Raw genomic sequence first — 23,779 nt, 5'->3', positions numbered from 1 at the left:
CCTACCCACTTCCCTCCCTACTTACCTATCCACCTACCTACCTCCCTACCCACCTAAAGAATGCACTCACACCCTCAGGGTGTTCAAGTACAATCGAATTCCCCCAAGCCATCCCAAATCCCCAGGCCAAGCCCCCAGGGCTCTGGCTTTCACTTGCAAACCATGACTGTTAATCCCAGTCTTGTACCTCTAGGCTTCCAGTAAGTGTTTGCCCTTTGATTATTACGAAAGCTTACTTGGTACAGAGGTTTCAGACAAGACCCTGAAGCATAGGATGAAAAGAGGACCAAGCAGGAGAAGCTAATTCTCAATTGGTCCCTCCCTAATAGGTAAAGAGGATGGACCCTCCCCCCAGCCGAGGCCGTGAACCAACATAATAACATGCAATTTACTTTGTTGTTGTTTTTAAAATAAAAGTCTTATATATTTAAGGCTATAACATGATGTTTTGGTATACATACACAGTCAGTCCTCTATATTCACGTGTTTCCCATCTACGGATTCAATCCACCCGTGAAGAAAAATTCCAGAAAGTTTCAAAAAGCAAAACTTGAATCTGCTGTGCACCAGCAGCTATTTACATAGCATTTACATTGTATTAGGTGTTATAAGTCATCCAGAGATGAATTAAAGTATACGAGAGGATATACATGGGTTATATGCAAATACTATGCCATTTGATATAAGGGATTTTATATAAGTGTCTGTGGATTTGGGTATCTGTGTGGGGTCCTGAAACCAATTCCCTGTGGATAGCAAGGAACAACCATACAGAGTGAAATGAATACTGTAGTCAAACTAACCAGCATGTACTACACATCGTCACATAGTTCCCTGTGCGTGTGTGTATTGAAAACACCTGAGATCTACTGTCTTAGCAGATTTTCAGTGTGCAATAGAGTACAGATGGTCCCTGGTTTACAATGGTTCAACTCTTTGACCTCACAGTGGTGCAAAAGCAATGTGCATTCAGTAGAAACCGTACTTCGAATTTTGAACTTTGATCTTTTCCCGCGCTAGCGATACGCGGTCCAATACTGTCTCGCGATGCTGGGCAGGGGCAGAGATCCACAGCTCCCCATCAGCCCCAGGATCACAGGGTGAACCACCCATACGCTGACAACCATCCTTTCAGTCCAGTCTTCAATAAATTACAGGAGATAGTCAACACTCTGTTATAAAATAGGTTTTGTACTGATGATTTTGCCCAACTGTAGGCATATGTAAGTGTTCTGGGAACATTAAAGGTAGGCTGGGCTAAGTATGATGCTGAGTAGGTGAGGCATATTCAATGCATTTTTGATGCAGTATTTTCAACTTACAAGGGGTTTATTGGGACGGACCCCAGCATAAGTCAAGGAAGACCCGTATTATTAGTTATAGTCACCATGCTGTACATTAAGTCTCTAGAACTTATTCATCCTAATTGCTTACTTTGATGTGTAGACACATCTAAATTAAAAAAGGAAAATTATTTATAAGATGACATTCATAAAATATCTTAAAAATAATATTTGGTTTGGGTTATGGCATTTTAATGGTAATTAGATAATAATAAAATATTATGAAATTATAATGATATTCTCATACTGAGTTCTTAAGGATAGTTATTTCACAGTATCTGAATATTCTAGTATTGTCTCAGTTTTTCATCTGCCTTGTGAAATCGTGCATCTACTAAAATAATCTTCCCCCATGACATATATCAAAATTTAAAAGTTCATGACTGATGTTTATGGTATAATTACTTTTATGTCATTACATGTAAAATCATAAAAATATATTTGAGATTATAATTGTGCCCCATTTTAAGGCAAAGAGAACTCTTGTACAGTTTGTTAAGGATGAAATAAATGAAATACAAATGTGAGAGAATATTTGCCTCATAACACTAGAGTCTGCTTCCAGAAACATGATATTTATGTATATCAGACAAAATAATGCAGTGGATTTTATGGGAGGGTCTTTTGTTTTGAAAAATAGACAGTTTCAAATAGAACACGTTTAGTTCATGTGATTTATAACAAATTAAAAGATAGCTGATAAGTTTATTTTAATCTTCTCACACATTAGTTCTCAAGCATAAAATTTTTGCACTCTTTAACTTTTCATATCCCTTCTGATCTTTCATTTAATACATTTTATAACTTATGTACACCTATTTAAAGAAAATTCACTACCATACTATAATAACTTATGACAATAATTTTATGAATGTCATTTAATGAATCGTTTATTCTAAAGAACTTCTAAATGATAATAAAACGCCAAGAAACCTTACTTTCTGGGATTTGACATAAACAGATAACAAACTATATATGTCTGTTTGGAAGAAAGGCCTAAAACTTAAAGGAAATGATATAAAGAACTGGTTGTGGGAAAAAAATCCTAAATTGAATTAAAAATACCAGATCAGATCAAACACAGGCCAAATCTTCATTTCCTATAGACCCTCTTGGGGACATAGTTTCCATTATATTTTAAATTTTAATACATTTTCTCTGCTTATGGGTTATTTTAGCCCTATTATTAAATTTATCTTTCACTTTTAAGTATGAAATTTTGAAAGGTTTGCAGCAATGTCCTATGTGTGATTTCTTTAGAGGAAAAAGAATAATAGGATGAATAAATAATTATTCTTTTAGGAACACATCTTTAAAGGTAAGTATAAAATACTGAGATTCAATCTAAAATATGACACAAATGAACTTATCTGCGAAACAGAAACAGACTCACAGACAGAGAACAGACTTGTGGTTGCCAAGGGGGAGGGGGTGTGAGGGCAGGATGGATTGGGAGGTTGGGATTAGCAGATGCAAACTATTATATATGGGATGGATAAACAACAAGGTCCTACTGTATAGCCCAGGGAACTCTATTCAATATCCTGTGATAAACCATAATGGGAAAAACACTTTAAAAGAATATATAGATATAGATATAGATATAGATAGATAGGTAGATAGATAGATATAGATAGATATAGATATATAGATAGATATAGATAGATATATAGATATATAGATATATATGACTGAATCAATTTGCTATACAGCAGAAATTCACACAACATTGTACATCAATAAAAAACATACTGAGATTCAAGAACACATACATTTAAATAAGACAATGGGAGCTGATCTTAACAATAGTCACCATAATAAACTTTCCACGTACTCCAATGATATTGCTATTGTTCAAAATTATTTTAGAACTCCTCTTCTGGATTTGCCTTTATGACTAGCTTATTAACTATATAAAAAGGTCCCTAATATGTTATAGTTGCATCTTGTTCCCAAATGTCATTACCCACCTTGATTATTTATATTGTTTGTCACAGGAAACTCCAAGTGACCTTATACAGGCTCCCCAAATAAAATTTATAATTTTTGTATTTTAAAGAATGGGACATAGTTCCAAAGAAACTTAAAAAGTGACTTTGACATACTTAATTGGCTGTTCATGGAAATAAACCTGTGTCTCACACGGTAACTGTTTTATAAAGGAAAGCAATTATTTGGGTATGTAAGATAAGGTATGTGCAGTCATATGTTTTTATTCATTTACTTACTTATGAATGCATTACCATAATAGCACAAAAAACCATTCTTAGCATTAAGGAGGCTTTTAAAACCTTTCTAATTTTGTTTTAGGGTTTTTTGCTTCGTTGAATATTCATTCCGGTTTTGCAATGAGGGAGGTGAGACCTTCCATCAGAGACGCTTCCGTGGTCTTTAACTGTTACTTTTAATATTTTATTTTATTTTATTATTTTTAAAAATTGAAGTATAGTTGATTTACAATATTGTGTTAGTTTTGGGTGTATATCACAGTGATTCAGTTACAGTTGATAGATAGATAGATAGATAAATAGTTTCGGGTGTATATCACAGTGATTCAGTTACAGATAGATAGATAGGTAGACAGACAGATAGATAGATAGATAGATACACAGATAGATAGATAGATAGATATAGATATATTCTTTTTCAGATTCTTTTCCCTTATCGGTTATTACAAAATATTGAGTATAGTTCCCTGTGCTATATAGTACGTCCTTGTTGGTTATCTATTTTATATGTAGTTTTAATTGTTAGTTTCAGCAGAAGATTTACTTTCTAATCCTGGGCACCACATTTTGTAAAATCTGGTTCAATACCACAAGATTAAATTTATTTTCACGTTCTTATGACATGAATAAGCCCACATCTGTTTGGTTCACTGGTGTGTGGCTGTCAGAGTACCCAGGATACAGTAAGCGTTCAGTTACTGTCTGTGGGGTGAATGTCTGCTGTCAGACACGTACCTTGTCATGCTTAGGTTTCCTGGCATTTGAGAGAAGTGTTCAACTTTGGAGAGACAAGAGAGAAAATTGTGTTTTCACAAAAGCAGTCTTTCAAGAGGAGATTTCAGGGATACTTATTCATAAAGTGACATATAAACCTCTTATTTTCTTTAGCCGCTGTTTCCCCTGTGCCATTTGAAAGAAGCAATTTAAATTCATTTATGCATTTGATCAACACCATGTTTATTAAGCACCTACTGTGTGCCAAAGAGTGTTGTAGGGACTGGGAAAATAGCCTTAAAGAAAACACAGCTCCTGAGGAGTCTGTATTCTAGTGGAAGATGGGGATTCTCAAGGATATTGTAAGTTATTTGTGCTCACTGTTTCTGATTATTTGCACAATGTGAGTAAGGAACCCAGTGCAGTGGGGTCTCATGGGCATAATTTGATGAGCTTCATAAACTACATCACAGAAGGGAGCTCTGAACAAATCCAGACAGTCCAGATGCCTGACACTCATCCTTCTTTCCCCGGTGCTGTAAATGGCCTGTTGCAATCCCATGGTTGCCCACCTTGGATTTGCCGGGAGTTACCAAACCATGTGTTACGGGAGAAGGATCTTGGGTGACAGAGGCTTTCAGAAAATACACGTGTGAAGGGTCAGTGTCGGAACCCGTTTCTGGTACAATCTTTAATGAGGGCTGGGCTCTTTGTCTCAGCATCACACACATGTTGAAAGGCTGATGGGCACAGCATCACTAAGGCAGCCTCCACAAGGATGCCTCTGGATTTTGTAACATCTATCTAAGCCACAGAAATAAAAACTGGGTGAATACTTTTGTTTATGTGTTCACGTATAAGCTTCCCTAAAAGCATAAACAATATCCCTAACATTAAGGAGGCGTTTGAAAAATTCCTTTATTTTTTCAAGTCCATTTGTTGAGTCGATCTTTCGCTCAGCTTTGACCGCACAGTAGCACCAGCAGAAGCTGGAGCCCTGCCCTGGAGCCTTTCCCTGCACGACTTCATGACTCTCTCCACCAAACACCACGCGGCCAGTCCTGAGCCCTAAGACTCTGGAGGGCAAAGCTTGTGTTTCGTGCACCCCCGCTACTCACCACAGCCACCCCAGGGCACACACGCGCCTCGTGCATGGAGTAGCCTTAGGTTTTTACAAACTGGCTTTGGGGAAGAGCTGTGAAGAGCAGCTAACAATTTCCCTTGGGAGGCTTTCCTGAGAAACTGAGGTTGCCCTGGCAGCCGGCGTTTACTTTTTCTCAATTCCTTTTGAGATCCGTGATCTTACAAAGGAGTTCCTCGGAAGTGATCTCTCAGAGGGTTTGAATAGTTAATTATGTTACAGAGGTAGGCCTCCTTTGCTGGTCTGCCTGCTTTGCTCTCCAGTTTTCCATCAGCAGTTGGTGGCATTATGCAGCAGCTGCCTTATCTGTGTCTTGTCTTTTTTTTCACTTGGAGATTCGGGAGCTAAGCCAGGCCTTGAGACTCTTCCCTTCTGCTCTTTCTTATTTGAAATTCTTTCACATTTTTGAGGGGGTACCCAGGCAAGGAAGGACAAAAAACAAACGACAGTTTGCTCCCTGCCGCCCAGTAGAAGTCCCATTGTAGGCCTGCTTTTGTATGTGCTTGTATTTTATCGGTTGCTCCTTTTGTGTTGAAATGTAAAAATATTCTAGCTTTGTTTTCTAAAAATGGCTCCTGAGAAATAGCTCAAATGTGGATGTAAATTACAGTCAATGGGGGAAAAAAAGGTGCTACTGGCATCAGAGGAGAGAGTGCTCATCCGGTATTCATTCATTCATTCATTCATTCCTTCTTTCAAAGACTATTTGTTGAGCATCTGCTGTTTGTTAGGATCTGTGGGGCATACAGAGATGAACAAAACATAACTGGACTCCCCTAAAACACGCAGCCTGGATGGAAGATCTGTAATCTTGCCCCAAACCAGCAGGAATCTGAACTCCCACTCGGATTTTCACACCCACACTCTGCTAGGTTTTCGGATAGAAAGTGTTATTCTTTCTTCGCTCTGAGAAGTATTTTAAAAGCCTCAAGATGAATTGTCCTGTGTGGACGGCAGAGGCGGGGGTCCCTGCAGATGTGCGGTGCCCCTCCGGGCCCTGGGCTCTGAGGAACGTGGGTTCCTCAGCGTGCACCCCGAGCTTCTCAAGTAGTGATGCGAGCTGAAGGTGGGGCAGCTCTCATAGGTTCCTCTTCTCTGTCTGGTTCCTCCCCTCACCTCCTCCAAGGTCCTCAGGATGGACGGTGCAAGGGTCCTCTGCACGTCCCCAGGGCCCTCTCGTGCCGGGAGCCGTCTAGACCTCTCCCAAGGCTCCTCCTAAAGGACATCTGGACTCGGGCCTCCTGGCGAACACCAGGGAGCCTGAAAGACCGGGCAAGAATCGCATATTCCCCCTCATGCCCATCCTTCCTGGCCTCCTGTAAACCAGACTCCGGGGATGACTCAATGCCGTTGAGTCAGCATTAGACACGAGATCCCAAGCCATCTGTCTGTCTGGCTTCTGAGACAGTGCCGGTCATCATTCTACCACTGCCCTCTGCAGTGACCTTTGTCCCACAGTCACTCAGGGGCTTTGGACCCTTTGAGTCACTGTGTCAGCCTTTTATAGGTTTCCTTTCCCCTCCATTGCTTTTTCTGCTGTATCTGCCCAGGCTCCTGTCAGGTTTGCTGCTTTGAATCGGCAGTGGAACTCACGCTTTTTCACACTGTATCTAAGAAGAGAGATGACAGGACTCCCAGGGAAGGGCTTCTCTGCGTTTGCTTAGGTTTCTGAATCTACCGGGTTCATTGTCGCCTGTTCCGAGGGAGGGGCTGCCTCTGAGGCTCTCAGCTGTATTCTATTATTTGTGTTGCTGCACCCTTGGAATAAGTATGTGGTAAAGGATATTTTCTTTTCTCTTTGTTCCCACCAATTCTAGGCAAGGTTGAGCATGGAATTTTCTTCCATTTCTTTCTTATTTAGTCATGTTTCAGCCAGAGAGGTTTCTGCGAATACATAGAAGTCTTTCTTCGAGGAAACCATGATGGAATCAGTGTGGAGCGATGGGTGATGTTGGATGTGATTCGTAATTGTTACCATCATAAAACTCCTGGCCATGTCAAGTAGGAAGGGATTTTAGAGATTGCTTTGTCTGGTCCTCTCATTTTCAGATTGCGAAGACGCAGACCACAGAGACGAAGGGCTTTGTTCACGGCCCAGGGAATGGGGGCCCAGCACCAGTATGAGACCCTAACCTCTACTTCTTAGTCACTGCTTCCGCCTCTTTCCACTCTTCTATCTCCCCCTTCTTAAAAAGAATCAGGGATATCTACTAAGTGATTTGCAGATTTATGTTTACATTTGTGAGTGGAGTAGTTAATCTCCAGTGAGGTAGCATCCTTCAGAAAACAAAGGAGCAAAGCAAGGAGTGTATGAATTTAGAAGTCACACAGCCAATGACAAAACAGTAATTCCATCATTCTTCTAGCTGTGTGATATTGGACCAGCTATTCAGAACCGCTAAACTTCCGTTTTCTTGTCCGTGACATGACGTAAATACTAACCATGAAGAGAGAAGTAAATGACTGGACACTGTGTAATGCTTAGAATAGTACCCGACCCATAGTAAGCGAGACACAAAATAATTCTAAGATGTCCTCTTCCCCTTTATCAGAAACAGGTAACTTTTTCCCCCCTTTATGCTTAAAATAGTGACTTTTTATTGTATTGCTATGATTTTAGGTTTTTGATAAATCTTACAAATAAATTTGTAAATAGGTTAAAATATGCATTTGATTTTTGTGGCTTACATGTTTTTCTAATCCTGATCTGATCCCTGCATGGAGTGACGGAGTGGGTGTAGATTTATGAAGGTGTGTAAGTGTCATAGACCAGCATCTCTCAAAGCATCTCTTAGATCACCTGCATCAGAATCACCTGTGGGGTTTCTTTTTTTCAAAGGAAGATTCCTGGGTTGCACAGCCCACTTAATAAATAGGAATCTCTAGTAGTGCGGGGACCTAGAAATCTCTATTTTATGACAAACTCAAAATGTGATTTTTATGCACTCTAATTTTTGAGAACCACTGCTATAGATGAATCAATCTAAATGCCAGATTCCTAGACCTAAGCTATTGCTTTAATCATGTTACTTCCTTGTTTAAATAACCTTCAACAATTCTCACTAATCTCCAGTTTGGCCGAGAGGGTCATCCACTATCAGGTTGTGTGAACCTGACTGTATAGTTGTGGGATAGGCTGAAAAATGTCCCCTCAAAGATGCCCATGTCCTACAGATGGCCAACAGGCACATGAAAAGATGCTCAATGTCACTAATTATTAGAGAAATGCAAAGCAAAGTATCACCTCACACCGGTCAGAATGGCCATCATCAAAAATCTACAAACAATAAATGCTGGAGAGGGTGTGGAGAAAAGGGAGCCCTCCTGCACTGTTGGTGGGAATGTAAATTGATACAGCCACTATGGAGAACAGTATGGAGGTTCCTTAAAAAACTACAAAAAGAATTACCGTATGACCCAGCAGTCCCACTCCTGGGCATATATCTGGAGAAAATCATAATTCAAAAAGAGTCATTTACCACAATGTTCATTGCAGCACTGTTTACAATAGCCAGGACATGGAAGTGACCTAAATGTCCATCAGCAGATGAATGGATAAAGAAGATGTGGTACTCTCACTTCGCCCCAACTTCCCCCTCCCCCATGTCCTCAAGTCCATTCTCTATGTCTGTGTCTTTATCGACACTACAGAATGTAAAATAGTTAGCTAGTGGGAAGCAGCCGCATAGCACAGGGAGATCAGCTCAGTGCTTTGTGACCACCTACAGGGGTGGGATAGGGAGGGTGGGAGGGAGGGAGACGCAAGAGAGAGGGGATATGGGGATATATGTGTACGTATAGCTGATTCACTGTGTTATACAGCAGAAACTAACACAATATTGTAACGCAATTATACTCAATAAAGATCTATTTAAAAAAGAAGAAAAATGAACAAAGAGAATAAAAAATCATTCACAAAATAAGGAAAAAAAGGATATGGTATATATATATACAACAGAATACTACTTAGCCATTAAAAAAAATGAAATATTGCCATTTGCAGCACAGTGGATGGACCTACAGATTATGATACTAAGTGAAGTAAGTCAGAGAAAGACATATTATATGATATCACTTGCCTGTGGGGTCTAAAAAATTGATACAAATGAACTAATTTACAAAACAGAAACATACAGACATAGAAAACAAACTTATGGTTGCCAAAGGGCAATAGTGGCAGGAGGGGGGAGGTAAATTAGGAGTTTGGTATTAACAGACACACACGACTATATATAAAACAGGTAAACAACAAGGACCTACTGTACAGCACAGGGAATTATACTCAGTATTCTGTAATAACCTATAATGGAAAAGAATCTGAAAAAAGAAAGAGAATATATATATATATATATATATATATATAAAACTTATTCACTGTGCTGTGCACCTGAAACTAACACAACATTGTAAATCAACTATACTCCAATTAAAAACAGATGTCCATGTCCTCATATCCAGAAACTGGAAATAGGGTACTTTACATGGCAAAGGGACTTTGCAGGTGTGCTTATATGAGGGACCTTGCGATGGGGAGATTGTCCGGTCGTCCGCGTGGGCCTGTGTAATCACGAGGGTCTTTACCTGGGAGAGGCAGGGGGACCAGTGAGTATGTCAGGACAGAAGCAGGAGACGGGAGTGGTGGCAGGAAGGGGTCCTGAGCCGAGGAAGGCATGCAGCTTATAGTAGCTGAAAAAGCAGAGGAAACAATTCTCCCTTCCAAGTCCCAGAGGGAACCAGCCTTGCTGACACCTCGACTTCAGCCCAGTGAGACTGATTTTGACTTCTGACCTCTAGCACTATAAAACACAGATTTGTGCTGTTTTAAGCCAGTAAGTTTGTGGTAATTTGTTATAGCAGCAATAGAAGACCAGTCCTTTTATTTTTCCAAGTGCCTCTCTTTTCATGCCCTCGCTCCTCTGTCTCCGGTCCCTGCACTTTCCCTGGACTGGCCTGTGCTCTCGCATCTCTGAGCTCTACTCACTTTCCTCCTCCAGGCACACCCTTTTTTTTTGTTCTCCTTCATCTGTCAGTTCAGCTAATTTTTCAAAACTCTGAATAAATCCTTTTTCCTATTTGTTCAACAGCCTTCCTCTATCCTCCCATCCAAGAGAGATTTTCCCTTCTCTGGAGTCCTAAGGCATTTGGGATCTGTGTGTCCAGTTATGAAAATCTCCACCCAGGAGTGGTTAGTGCAAAAATCTCTCAAATCAGAGAACCTGGGTTTAAATCCTGATTCTAACCTTGGAGAAGTTTCTTAACTCTCTATCTCAGTGTCTTTGTTGTAATCAACCTTGTAGGGCTGTGAAGTTGAGAGATGCTCCACGTAGAAGTGAACTGGCTGAATCAGAATAAGGACCCCGCATGTGCTGGGGACCCTGTGAATTACCTCTCAGTAGATCTCTGACCGTTGCCTTGAAGAGCTACTCAACCACGTTGTTTATATTTTAATGTGTTTGTGTTTTTGTTTCTCTACCTGTTAACTCCATGAAAGTGAGCGTGTTGACCAATCATTCAATCAATCAATAACAATAACAACAACAACAATAATAATAGCAAAGTGATATAAAGAAAGGAGCGTCAGACTGTTTCAGTTCTAGCGCCACAACTTACTGGCTGTCTCAAAAGAAAAGAAATAGACTTTTGGTTACCAAAGGGGAAAGGTGGAGGGAGGGATAAATTAGGAGTTTGGGATTAACATATACACACTGCTATACATAAAATAGATAAACAACAAGGACCTGCTGTGTAGCACAGAGAACTCTACTCAGTACACTGTAATAACCTACAATGGAAAAGAATCTGAAAAAGAATAGATAAATATGTATATGTATAACTGAATCACTTTGCTGTACACCTGAAACTAACACAACATTGTAAATTAACTATACTCCAATATAAAATAAAAATTTAAGAAAAAGGAATTGAGTGTTTTCATCTGTACAATGGGAATGATAATGGTATTTACCTCTTAAAACTGGTTTTCAGGAATAAGTAAGATGATGAATTTAAAGTCTTAGCACAGCACCTGGAATATAGTAAGAGTTGAGTACATGGTAACCATGTTAATCAGTATTTAATTTTCTTTTTACTTCTTACTCCATAATATAAATCTTGATATCCCTGTTACTTTATATGGCAATAATATGAGACACGGGAGGAAGAAACCTGAGAATCTATCTAATACCTGATGCCGTGCTTTGCAACCACGTGCGTTATGGAGCACAGAGCGGTGCTCCAACCACAGTGAGCCTGCCTCTCCGTCCTGTTCTGGCTTCTTTCCTTTCTTCCTTCCTTCTCTTTCTTTTATCTCAGGTGATCACATGAATCCTTTGGTATTTTAAGTACTTTGAATACATTCGATTTTAGAATCATTTTTGAAAAAAAAAAGAAAAAATCTGTGATTCAGTACATTGCCATTCATCATTACCTTCCTGTTACAGCCCTTCCTGTTATTTTGGTAGGGATGAGAGCTCTCCTATCCCAGCTCATTTGAATTCATGTTTCAAATGCAAGTTCCCGAGCTCCTATGCTGAAATTAAGGTCTATTACATCTTCTGCACTTCCTTTGTCTGCTAATGTTGTAATATGATTTTTAAGTAATTGAGTTTCTTTTGATGTGATTTCTTATTTAGAAACTCAGGCTTATTTGCAAGTCTTTTGTCTCTATACATGTGTATATAATTTGTATAGATATTTTCTCCTTGGTTGCCCTCTAATTGTTTTAGAGACTTGGAATTAGTCATTTTTATTTATTTTATAAATAGCTCCATATCACCAAGGAAATTTGATACAAGAATGCTAGGGAAAATGAAACTAATTTTTATAAAGGAAAGAATAAGTATACGCAAATGTACTAAGTAGATGTCTCAGAACTCAACCCTTGTCATTTGTTATTTTTAAAGCAAAGAAAGATTAACTCTCTTCTTTTTCCCTTGGCCTCTATTATTCAAAGAAAGACTTAATTTTGTAAATAATGTAGGGGATTAAATTTACCTAAAAGGCAACTGGGAATTTCCCCTAAAACCTGTGGGACAGTCTGTCTTTGCGTGTTCTTGCTAGAATACAAAAGAGGCTGCAGGCTTTCCCTGGAAGCCTTGCCTGGTAGCCCAGTGTCTTGGAGAACTGTTCCTTTTGCTCTAGGGAGGCAGTCTGACCCTGGACTCACTCACACGCCCCAGAGGTGGATGTAAAATGAGAAATGGAGAAGTCATTTGATAAAGTGGAAAACGTTTGCTGAGTTGAGAGATGTATACCTGCATCTTCCTGTTTGACCACCAGGCATGAGAGCCACCGCTGAGAAGTGAGAGGTGGGGCTGAACAAAGCCCCTGTTACTTTATGGACTTGATGACCTGTGGTTTATGAATAGGCAACAGCTCATGTTTGCACAGAATGTCTGTCTGTGCCCACTCAGTGTAGGTCCTTCAGTTAAAAAGAGGCATTTGACGTCAAATAGAAAATATATAGTTTAACTTACCATAGACTTCAGAGCAGAAATACAAGCTGTTCTACTTAAGACAGGGTTGCATTAGGACACAACAAATTTAAACAACTCAGTATAATCCTAATAATATGTTAGTTCACCCATGAAGAAATTAACAAACTATCCTAAAGAATATGTTAAAAATTGATTTGTATACTAAAATAGTGATTTTCCCCCCTAGACATGATTTATTTAAAAAATCAGCTAATAGAGGAACCATGTTATCCTTTCAAATAGTCTTTTTAATGAGGTGTCAAATTATATGATAATCTAATTGATGACAAAATAACACTGAGTTGCATTCAACTCTTAATATATAAACATATATTCTAAAAATGTATAAATTCCTAATATATTTAATGAAAGTCAAGTAGCAATCATTTTTCCTGTGCTTACACAAGTTTCCCCAAAACTGATGGATCGTATTGATTGCTAGTTCAGGGAAGGAATTTCACTGATTAATTTAAAAGTAGTATATGTGGTGAGACATGACTTTTCTTTAATAAGTATAGTAGGAAAAATAATTCCTATAAGAATTATTTTTAATCACTAAAGATAGTATAACCTAGTTATTTTTATTCTTAGCAAGAATCCATTTTGGTTTAAAGTACTTGAATTTTCCAGTGAAAATAATTTATAAAATCAGACATACATTCATCAGATAACTTATTTAAAAACAAAAATGTATGCATCATCATCATCATGTCTTAGATAGTACAGTTTCCAAAAATGCCTTACTCCCAAAGTCAGTTACATGCAGACCACATGGATTTCATTGTACATAAAAGTTCTCATTTCATGTAGTCTAAAATAAGCAGAAATTTGATAAGAAAATGTTTGCTTTATAATAATAGCATGATCCCTTACATTTATCCCGGAATTTTTCAATATTATCACTTTCTCACAACAAATGACTCCTTTTCATAAATTTCAATGTTAAAAATAAAGAGGGCACCTTTTAAATTCTTGTCAAAGGTGACTGGCCAATGCAGGGGTTGCAAACATGGGGAGATGATAAGGCGATTAGAAAGCAAAGTTAAGTGGAGAATAGATTATGAAATGTTATTGAATAAACACAGAAAATAGATAATACCCTTTTAAAGTCTGTGCTGTGGTGTGGTTGAAGGAAAGGAAGAACAGTGAGGAATGAAAGTTAGAGAATGTTGTAGGTGGAATGTCTGTGTCTTCCCCAAATACATATGTTGCAATCCTACCCCCCCACGTGGTGGTACAGGGTGGAGGTGGGGAGATCAGGTCATGCGGGTGAGGCACTCAGAATGGAATCAGTGCCCTCGGAGAGTGGACAGAGGGTGGTCCCTGGCCTCCTGCCCCCCACCCTATGAGGAAACGTGAGAGGACGACCATCTGAGGGCCAGGAGGCAGGCCCTCTAGACTTATGCACCTTGATCTTGGACTTCCAGCCTCCAAACCGTGAGAAACAAACATCTGTGTGTGACCCACCCAGTCCTTGGTGACTCGTTATGGCAGCCGGAGCTGACGGAGATGGAGAAAGAGGGATTAACATCAGGGAGACAGAAGGTAGGCTGGAGCTCTGTGGTGTGAGCTCACACTTAGGCACGCAGGAAAAGTGACTCTTCTCAGAATAGTCATCAGCTGGTTAACTGCCACAGCAATGCAGTTCTCACAGATGGAAACGTTTTCTTGAAGTCGGCAGATGAAACCCTCGGTCCCCGTGTAGCACAGCAGGGTCCTTGTCCTGAGGGCAGTTGGATAAGCCCAGAGCCGTTCTGAGCAGCAGCTCTTCGCAGAGTCACTTTTAGCTCCTGGGCTGGAGATTTCTACTTTTCATCTGGATCAAAATTCATAATAAGTGCAGAAAATGTCAACTGCGTCTCTGAGATCATGATTTCCAGTTTCCATTTAAGACTTTTATTTCATAATAAACATTGTTCTTCGTATTAAATGAAAATGTTTTCATGTTTCAATTCAGTGACAGCATTTATGTCCTCAGTGCCCCTCCCTCTCAGAGACTATCTCCATTATTTTCTGAGAAGCAGCCACTTGGTTTCATAATGTTCTGGATCTTTCTGGACTTCTGTAGACATATTCCAGATAGCGATGACTTAGCAACAGTTGCCCCTGAAATAAGTTGGAATCAATATCAAACAACTGTTACTCCTTCGATAATTCTTCCGATTGCTGCTGGGTGTATTAGCTACCAGTTACGACAGTAATACTGGATAGTAGATGATGTAAACCCAGGGGCGTTCAAGAAGCATTTATTTCTTCTTCACACGAGTGTTGGGCGGGTTGAAATTTGGCTGATCGAGGCTGCCTCGGCTGGACTCGGCTTTAGATTGCAAGTTTGTTCCAGGTTGGCTGCACCTGTCTTTCATCCTCCTCGGACCAGAAGCCACATGAAGCCTAGTCTTCTCACGTGCCAGAGGCCAACCAAGAAGAACATTTAGCCCTCTGCTTGTGTACGTCAGTCCACAGTTCACTGCCAGAGCAAGTCACGTGGCTGCACATCAGTGAGAAAAGAAAATGTGCTTTGATTCTGTATCTGCACAGTCACGCAGCACGTGGCGCAGCTCTGGAAAAGCAGGCAGCATAGGGAACAGCAGTGCAGTCCACTTGCTAGATCACAGTTAGTCACAAGCCTTCCACACACGAAACACCTTAATTCTAATAATCTGTTTTCCGCCAAATCCCAGAATTATCATTAACTTATGGAATCAGGTTCAAAGTCCAGAACCGTATAATTTAGATCAGTTCTCGATGCAGCTCCTCCTCCACCCCCCTGACCCCTCCACTCCCAGCACACAATTGTGAAACACAGACAGGACAGTCACAGTGACACTGCATTCACAAGGAGACAGTGAGAGGCATGGAGTAGTCACTGGTCCCTAGCAGTTCTGAAATCCTTCTGGACCAGTGTGACTGGGTCTCCCTACCCTGGAGGAAGGGAATATCCCTTGACCCCTTGAGGTACTGATGCTGCTCCCTGGGGAGTAGCCAGGTAAGAAAGGAGGTTGTATCAGCTATTGTCTTGGGGAACGTATTCAGAAGCCATCAGGATTTTCAAGACAAGGAAAGAAAAAAGTTTTCCTTTGGATTTATTTTTGACACTTTTTATGCTTCTTTAATATGACAGCACATAGGTCTCCAGATTTGTAAAGTTCTCAGTAATATGTACACATATTCTTTCCTTTATTTTATGAGAAAAAATTATTTTATTATTTTTTAATTGAAGTACAGTTGATGTACAATATTATGTAAGTTACAGGTGTGCAATATAGTGATTCACAATTTTTAAAGGTTATACTCCATTTAGAGTTATTATAAAATATTGGCTGTATTCCCTGTGTTGTACAATATGTCCTTGTAGCTTATTTTATACCCAATAGTTTGTACCTCTTAGTTTCCCCACCTGTATACTGCCCCTCCCCCGTTCCCTCTCCCAACTGGTAACCACCAGTTTCCTCTCTATATCTGTGAGTCTGCTTCTTTTTTTGTTATATTCACTTGTTTGTTGTATTATTTAGCTCTTTGACTAGGTGATATATTTTAATGGCCCAAACATCAAAAAGTATACAAAGATGTATACACAACAAGGTCCTACTGTTTAGCACAGGGAACTATATTCAATATCCTGTGATAAACCATAATGGAAAAGAATATGAAAAAGAATGTATATATGTATAACTGAATCACTTGGTTGTACAGCAGAAATTAACACAACATTGTAAATCAACTGTACTTCAATAAAAGTAATAAAAAAGTATATGAAGATGTAACGTGAACAATCTACTTCCCAATATATTTCCATTTTTCCTCTCTTTATTTTAAACAGAAAATAGTATTGTGTTATACTAAAGGTGTTTTGCAATGTTCTTTTTTCCGGTTAACATATCTTACAGATTTTTCCATATCAGTGCACAAAGAGCTCCCTTATTGTTTTTTAGAGCTGTGTATTATTCCATTGAAAGAATATACATAATTTTATTTATTTGTTTACTTATTTATTTATTTTTTAACCGTAATTTTAAATCAGTCCCGCATTAAAGGACAGTTAGTGTGTTCTGAGTGTTTTGCTGTGACAGATAATGTGGCAATGAATAATCATATATGTCTTTTTACACACTGGTGAGCATATTTGTAGGAAAAAAAATCCAAAAGTGGAAATGTTGAGTCAAAGTGTTTATGAGTTTATAATTTTGAAAGAAGCTACCAAATTGCCTTTGATGGTATTTCTAACAATATTACTCCCACCAACAATATAGGGAGAGCCTCTGTATTTACAGCCTTTCTGGAAACGTGGCCAATTTCCTAACTGAAAAATGAATTTGCGTTTCTTTTATTATAAATGAGGAAGAATTTATTTCATGTATTTAAGAGCTATTTGTATTTTTTAAAACATATTACCTGTTCTTAGACTGAGACCAAATTCCACTGAGCTGTTGGATTTTTTCTAACTGCCTTCGGTAGATATTGACTAAGGAGCTGCATATATATCAAGGAAATTAGTCCTTTTTCAGTTATTGGAATTGCAAATATTCTTCATAAGTTATTATTGTATTTTTTAAAAGACTATTTAGAATTTTATTTGTTTTTCTTTAATATGTGGCCTAATTTATCAATTTTTCTTTTGTGCCTTCTAGGTTTTGTGTCATAGAAAAACCTTTCTCTAAGTTGATAAAAAGAATTCTCATGTACATTTCTTCTTGTAATTTTATTGTTTCGTTTGTTTTGTTACATTTAGTCTCTGATCCTTTTAGAACTTGTTCTGGTGTATGTGTGAGATAGAGGCCCAGCTCTTTTCTATATGGCTACCCAGTTGTCTACACCGCTTGTTGTATAGTCCATTTTTTCTCCACAGATATGAAATGCTACTTTTTTTTTTATCGGTACGCGGGCCTCTCACTGTTGTGGCCTCTCCCTTTGCAGAGCACAGGCTCCGGACGCGCAAGCTCAGCGGCCATGGCTCACGGGCCCAGCTGCTCCGCGGCATGTGGGACCTTCCCGGACCGGGGCACGAACCCGTGTCGCCTGCATTGGCAGGCAGACTCTCAACCACTGCGCCACCAGGGAAGCCCTGAAATGCTACTTTTATCGTATACCAACATTCTATATATTTTGGTGTCTACTTCTGAACCTTTTTTAAATTTTCAATCTCGACTCAGGCATACCATCTTTCCATGTTGGTTTAATGACTGAGGCTTTAAGGTGTATCTTATGTGGTAGAGTTACTTATTCCTCATTGCTCGTTTCCTGAATTTTCCTGGATGTTCTTGTTTATTTATTTTTCTATATAAACCTTATAGTGAACTCACTGTGTTCTAGGGAAAAAAAATACTGACTTCTTTTGGGTGCAGTTACATTTACAAATTAGCTTTGAGAAGACAGATGTCTTTAGAGTGAGTTTTTCTAGCCAAGAACGTAGTGTATGTTTCTGATTGTGCAGGTTGTCTTTTATGTCCTTTAGAAGCCTTTTTAAAGAAAGTTTCCTTCATATGGTTCTTGCACATTTCTCATTAAGTACTTTTCTTTCAGATTCTTCTTATGGCTTAGCGTATGTGACACTGAGAAGGAAGGGAGCTGTTTTAACCCTGGCTCTACATCCAGATTCCTGAAGGATTAGTACAAACAGACAGATAACGTTGTAAGAAAGCAGACAAAAGTTTTAAGTGAAAATGAGGGACAGTTGGGAAGGTATGGCATACTGGGTGTTAACTAGCTGCTGTCATCCTATCCAGCAAAAGCCACCAGGCGAAGCACAATGTACATAGAAAGGCCCTGGAAGACAGAATAGTTGTCATTTAGGAGCAAAAAGGAAATGGATTTAAGAGTTTGTGTCAATTAGGCTGGGCTGCATATAACAGCACTCCCAAATAGCAGTGAGTTTCAACAAGATGGAGGTTTATTTCTCTCTCTTGTACATACGTTCTGGGTGTTGGCACTCCAACATTGGTGGGATAATTCCATAAACATCAGTGATCCAGGGTCCTTATTGCTTCTTCTGCTACTATTCGTAGTGTGTGATTTCCATCGTCAAGTTGGCCTCGTGGTTCAAGATGGCGGCCAAAGCTCCTGCCAACGTGCACTTTTCAGGCATGAGGACAAAGAAAAGGGCCAAAGTGTGTGCCCCCAAGCTGATCCAACCCCCTTCTAAGACCTTTCAGAAGCCCTACTCTTTTTCACTTCATCCCATCCTTATCTGTACAAGGGGCTGCTCTCAAGAAAACAGAGATTCTGTTACTAAGGAGGATGGGAGAATGGAGTCCAGGGAGGCAACTTCTGGTCCCTGACAGGACCAGTAAACACTCTTGTAAAAATTTCCTCCTCTAAGTGTATTGAGAGGGGGCGAGGAAAACACCTAGAGGGATAATAAGTGAATAAAGTGAGTACAGTCTGATTATTTTTTCACCTTTTAGGATCACTTTAGGCAACTTAGTGTTGAGCAAAGTCTGAGCTGGGAATCACTGCTTTGGGCTTGCAGTTGTAACTCTAAAATGTTTTCAGGAGGAATTGAACCTCACGTTCTCTTTTTCTTCTGTAGAACTGAAGCACCTCATTAATTAGTTAAAATATAAGGGCACAGTTTGTACAAGGCTCACAAAGAGGGTTAAGACGTAGTCTCTGCCTTTGGATTCAAAGGGCTTCCAGAAAATACAGGTGATGGTGTTTTCTCTTCAGAAGCCACCAGACTGGCCACAGTTGGGAGCCGCTTCCTGCTGGGGAGCTTGGGTGGGCTCTGGAGGGGTTTCATCCTGTGGCTCTTGTAGACGGGATTGCTGTAGATTTAGTGCATAAACAGCAGCATGATTGTTTCTGCTTGTTTGTTTTTGTATTGAACTGGGGCCCTTTTTCTCTTTTATTTAAATATGAATGAAATCACATTTAATATTGACTTTATTAAGTTTTTCCTTTATCACAATACCTATAGGTAACTATTGTTTCAAGAAACTTGTCTCAGTTTTGTGCTGGGGGGTGGAGATGGAGAATATTAAATGTACTACTTACAATCTGGGTGAAAAACATTTGAAAAATGCTGCCTTAGAGGGCAAACATAATCTGTCGATGAGCGAGGTCTAAGGACATTGACGTCTAGGTCCCTTAGACTCCAAAGAGCCCTCCCCTCGCCTGGAGGAGGGACCAGAGCCTGCTTTCACTTCTCAGAGACTCCATCCAGGATCCAGATATTCTGGTGTGTGAACTAATGTTATTCTGTAAATAACTATAAACATACCAAAATATTACACTACATTTCAGGTTCTCAACTGTAGCCATTCAATATTTCTCATCCCAAACTATAAACAAATAAACTAGTAAGACTTTCAATTCACATAGTCCAGGGACAACCTTACTTTTCTTAATTATTTTTGGTTCTGCTGTTGTATTGACTTTATTATATTACTCTCCATGGTAAATTACAAGAAATTGCATGGTAGCACAGAAGAAAAAAGAGTTTTAAAAGGAATTAGGGCGAGGTTGCTATATATGTGCGCAGGGAGCCCGCGTCCTTTCCCCGGTCTGATTCCGTCCTGCGTGACTGTTCCTTCGAACGGTAGTCTTTTATCTCCGTCCACTTTCTCTCCCACCGAAGTGCGTGCCACCAACCCATGGAAGATTCGATGGACATGGACATGAGCCCCCTGAGGCCCCAGAACTATCTTTTCGGTTGTGAACTAAAGGCCGACAAAGATTATCACTTTAAGGTGGATAATGATGAAAATGAGCACCAGTTATCTTTAAGAACGGTCAGTTTAGGGGCTGGTGCAAAGGATGAATTGCACATTGTCGAAGCAGAGGCAATGAATTATGAAGGCAGTCCAATTAAAGTAACACTGGCAACTTTGAAAATGTCTGTGCAGCCAACGGTTTCCCTTGGGGTCTTTGAAATAACACCACCTGTGGTCTTACGGTTGAAGTGTGGTTCAGGGCCTGTGCATATTAGCGGACAGCACTTAGTAGCTATGGAGGAAGATGCAGAGGCAGAAGATGAAGAGGAGGAGGATGTGAAGCTCCTAAGTATATCTGGAAAGCGTTCTGCCCCTGGAAGTGGTAGCAAGGTTCCACAGAAAAAAGTAAAACTTGCTGCTGATGAAGATGAAGATGATGATGATGACGACGACGATGATGATGAAGATGATGATGATGATGACTTTGATGATGAGGAAGCTGAAGAAAAACTCCAGTAAAGAAATCTGTACGAGATACTCCAGCCAAAAATGCACAAAAATCAAACCAGAATGGAAAAGACTCAAAACCATCAACACCAAGATCAAAAGGTCAAGAATCCTTCAAAAAACAGGAAAAAACTCCTAAAACACCGAAAGGACCTAGCTCTGTAGAAGACATTAAAGCAAAAATGCAAGCAAGTATAGAAAAAGGTGGTTCCCTTCCCAAAGTGGAAGCCAAATTCATCAATTATGTGAAGAATTGTTTCCGGATGACTGACCAGGAGGCTATTCAAGATCTCTGGCAGTGGAGGAAGTCTCTTTAAGAAAATAGTTTAAACAGTTTGTTAAAATTTTCCGTCTTATTTCATTTCTGTAACAGTTGATATCTGGCTGTCCTTTTTATAATGCAGAGTGAGAACTTTCCCTACCGTGTCTGATAAATGTTGTCCAGGTTCCATTGCCAAGAATGTGTTGTCCAAAATGCCTGTTTAGTTTTTAAAGATGGAACTCCACCCTTTGCTTGGTTTTAAGTATGTATGGAATGTTATGATAGGACATAGTAGTAGTGGTGGTCAGACAAATGGAAATGGTGGGGAGACAAAAATATACATGTGAAATAAACTCAGTATTTTAATACAGTAAAAAAAAAAAAAAAAAAAAAAAAAGGAATTAGGGCAACCAAGATGTCTTTCAGTAGGAGAATGGAGAAATAAATGGTGGTACGTGCAGACACTGGAATATTATTCAGCACTGAAAAGAAATGAGCTATCAAGCAATAGAAAAACATGGAGGAAACTGCAGTGCCTATTACCAAGTAAAAGAAGCTAATCTGAAAAGGCTACACACTGTATGATTCCAACTATATGACATTTTGGAAAAAGCAAAACTATGGAGGCAGTAAAGAGGTCAGTGGTGTCAGAGGCTGGTGGAGCCCAGAGCATCTTTAGGGCAGTGAAACAACTTTGTATGATGCTATAATGGTGGATACAAGTCACTAAACATTTGTCCAAACCCACAGAATGCACAACACCAAGGGTGAATTCTGATGTAAACTATGGACTTTAGGTGACCATGACATGTCAGTGTAGGTCCATCAGTTGTAACAAATGGGCCACCTGGTGGGGATGGTGACAGTGGAGAAGGCTGTCCATGGGTGAGAGCAAAGCCTACATGGGAAATCTCTACTTTTCTACTCAACTTTGCTGTGAACCTAAAACAGCTCTAAAAATAAAGTCTATTTAAAACACTTTTTCAAAAAGAAATTAAGGATTAATATAAGAATTGTGAGAAGGGTGCAGTTGTGGGGAATTGTAGAAATCTGTTCTCCAGTGGATGCTTCCGTGGAGTAACTGCTGAAAAATGCTGAGAATAATGCTGTATCCGAAGGACAGATGCCACCATTTGTGATGTGTTACATGGGACCAATAAATAAGACAGAAGGAAAAGTTTAAATCTTACCACAACCTGTTCAATGACCTTTCCACTCACAGCTCGTTTGGTGTTCCTCTATTTGGTCTCTATTGATTCTGAACTTCTTTCATTTCCTAACGGCAACTCGGAGCTTTTGCGCTCCACTAAATTTCATTTTAAAACCTATTCTTCCTTAGAAATGATAATAAAGATGCCACTCTTACAAGCACAACATTTAAAGAACATCAAATCCCCTAAATAATTTGTCCCTCTCTCAGAGGAGGCAATGGAGCTGCAGATGGTGTGCTCAGTGAGCCGAGAACTTGGACCTGAGAAGCTATTAATTCTCACAGCAGCTCTTCTGCTATTTTATGGTCCCAGGAATTGATGTCATTCTGAGTCAGCTTCATACACTATAAATCTATAAAATGAGAAAATAAAGTTCTCTTGCATTTTAAGAATACTTACAGTGCTATAAGCTTAGGCTATTGTATTAGTTATCTATTGCTGTGTAACAAATTACCCCAAACGTAGGGGCTCAAGGCAATGTGAGTTCATGATCTCAGTTTCTGTGGGTCACGAGGTGTCTGTGCACAGCTTCTCTGGGTTCTCAGATCCGGGTCTCACCAGACTGAAAGGCAGTCGTGGGCCACCAGAAACCTGAAGTACTTACCAAAGTAATAGCTTTTCGCAATGTTTATTACAGTAATCCCATAGCCTTCTCAAAAAGTTTGAATTTCTGCCCCGGATAGAGTAGCATCTACAGAGACCCACTCTGGTTTTTCCATTCCAATTGCCTTCGGTTCACAAATATTTACTGAGTGCCTCTTATTTGCCAGTTCAAGGCACTGGACACATGAGATGAATAAGAGGACCTGATCATAGGGAATGAGTGGTCTTGTAGTGAAGCAGGTTGTGGGAGGGACATTAAGGGAGGCCAAGTCTGAATCGTTTTGAGAGGAAGAAAGAGACTCAGAGTGGTTGCCAGGATCAGTTTGTCTTGAGCAAAACTTCCCTACTAGTGAATAACTAGGCATCCTCTGCTAAGGATAGATTTGCCATGGGCAGCTGCTGTATCCAGAGACTACAAAGCAGCCTGCCAAGGTCATCTGAGTCGACAAGGACCGTTCCAAGGCTGAAGGGCTCAGATGAGATTCTCAGTGAAAGACCCAGTGCAAGGAGCAGCTTCATGACAATGTTATCGTTGGAACGTACTCATGTTTCCCAGCCCACGAGGGGGAGGATATTCTGCATAGAGGATCGAAGGTGAATGAAGACTTTTCCGAGCACAGTTACACAGATGGAAGGAAAGTCTTAG

The 23,779-nt window shown here is 39.7% G+C and overlaps 1 protein-coding gene and 1 pseudogene across 4 annotated transcripts in view; both read left to right on the top strand.

The window, feature by feature from the left end:
* KCNQ5 (potassium voltage-gated channel subfamily Q member 5) overlaps positions 1–23,779 on the top strand; it is a 581,761-nt gene that overhangs the window by 91,026 nt on the left and 466,956 nt on the right. The gene's annotated exons all lie outside the window — the stretch shown is intronic.
* Positions 20,370–21,716, top strand: LOC101290038 (nucleophosmin-like; annotated as a pseudogene).

Source organism: Orcinus orca, chromosome 12 (assembly GCF_937001465.1).
Source record: "Orcinus orca chromosome 12, mOrcOrc1.1, whole genome shotgun sequence".
NCBI classification, from domain to species: Eukaryota; Metazoa; Chordata; class Mammalia; order Artiodactyla; family Delphinidae; genus Orcinus; species Orcinus orca.
This window is presented reverse-complemented; position numbering and strand designations above follow the sequence as displayed.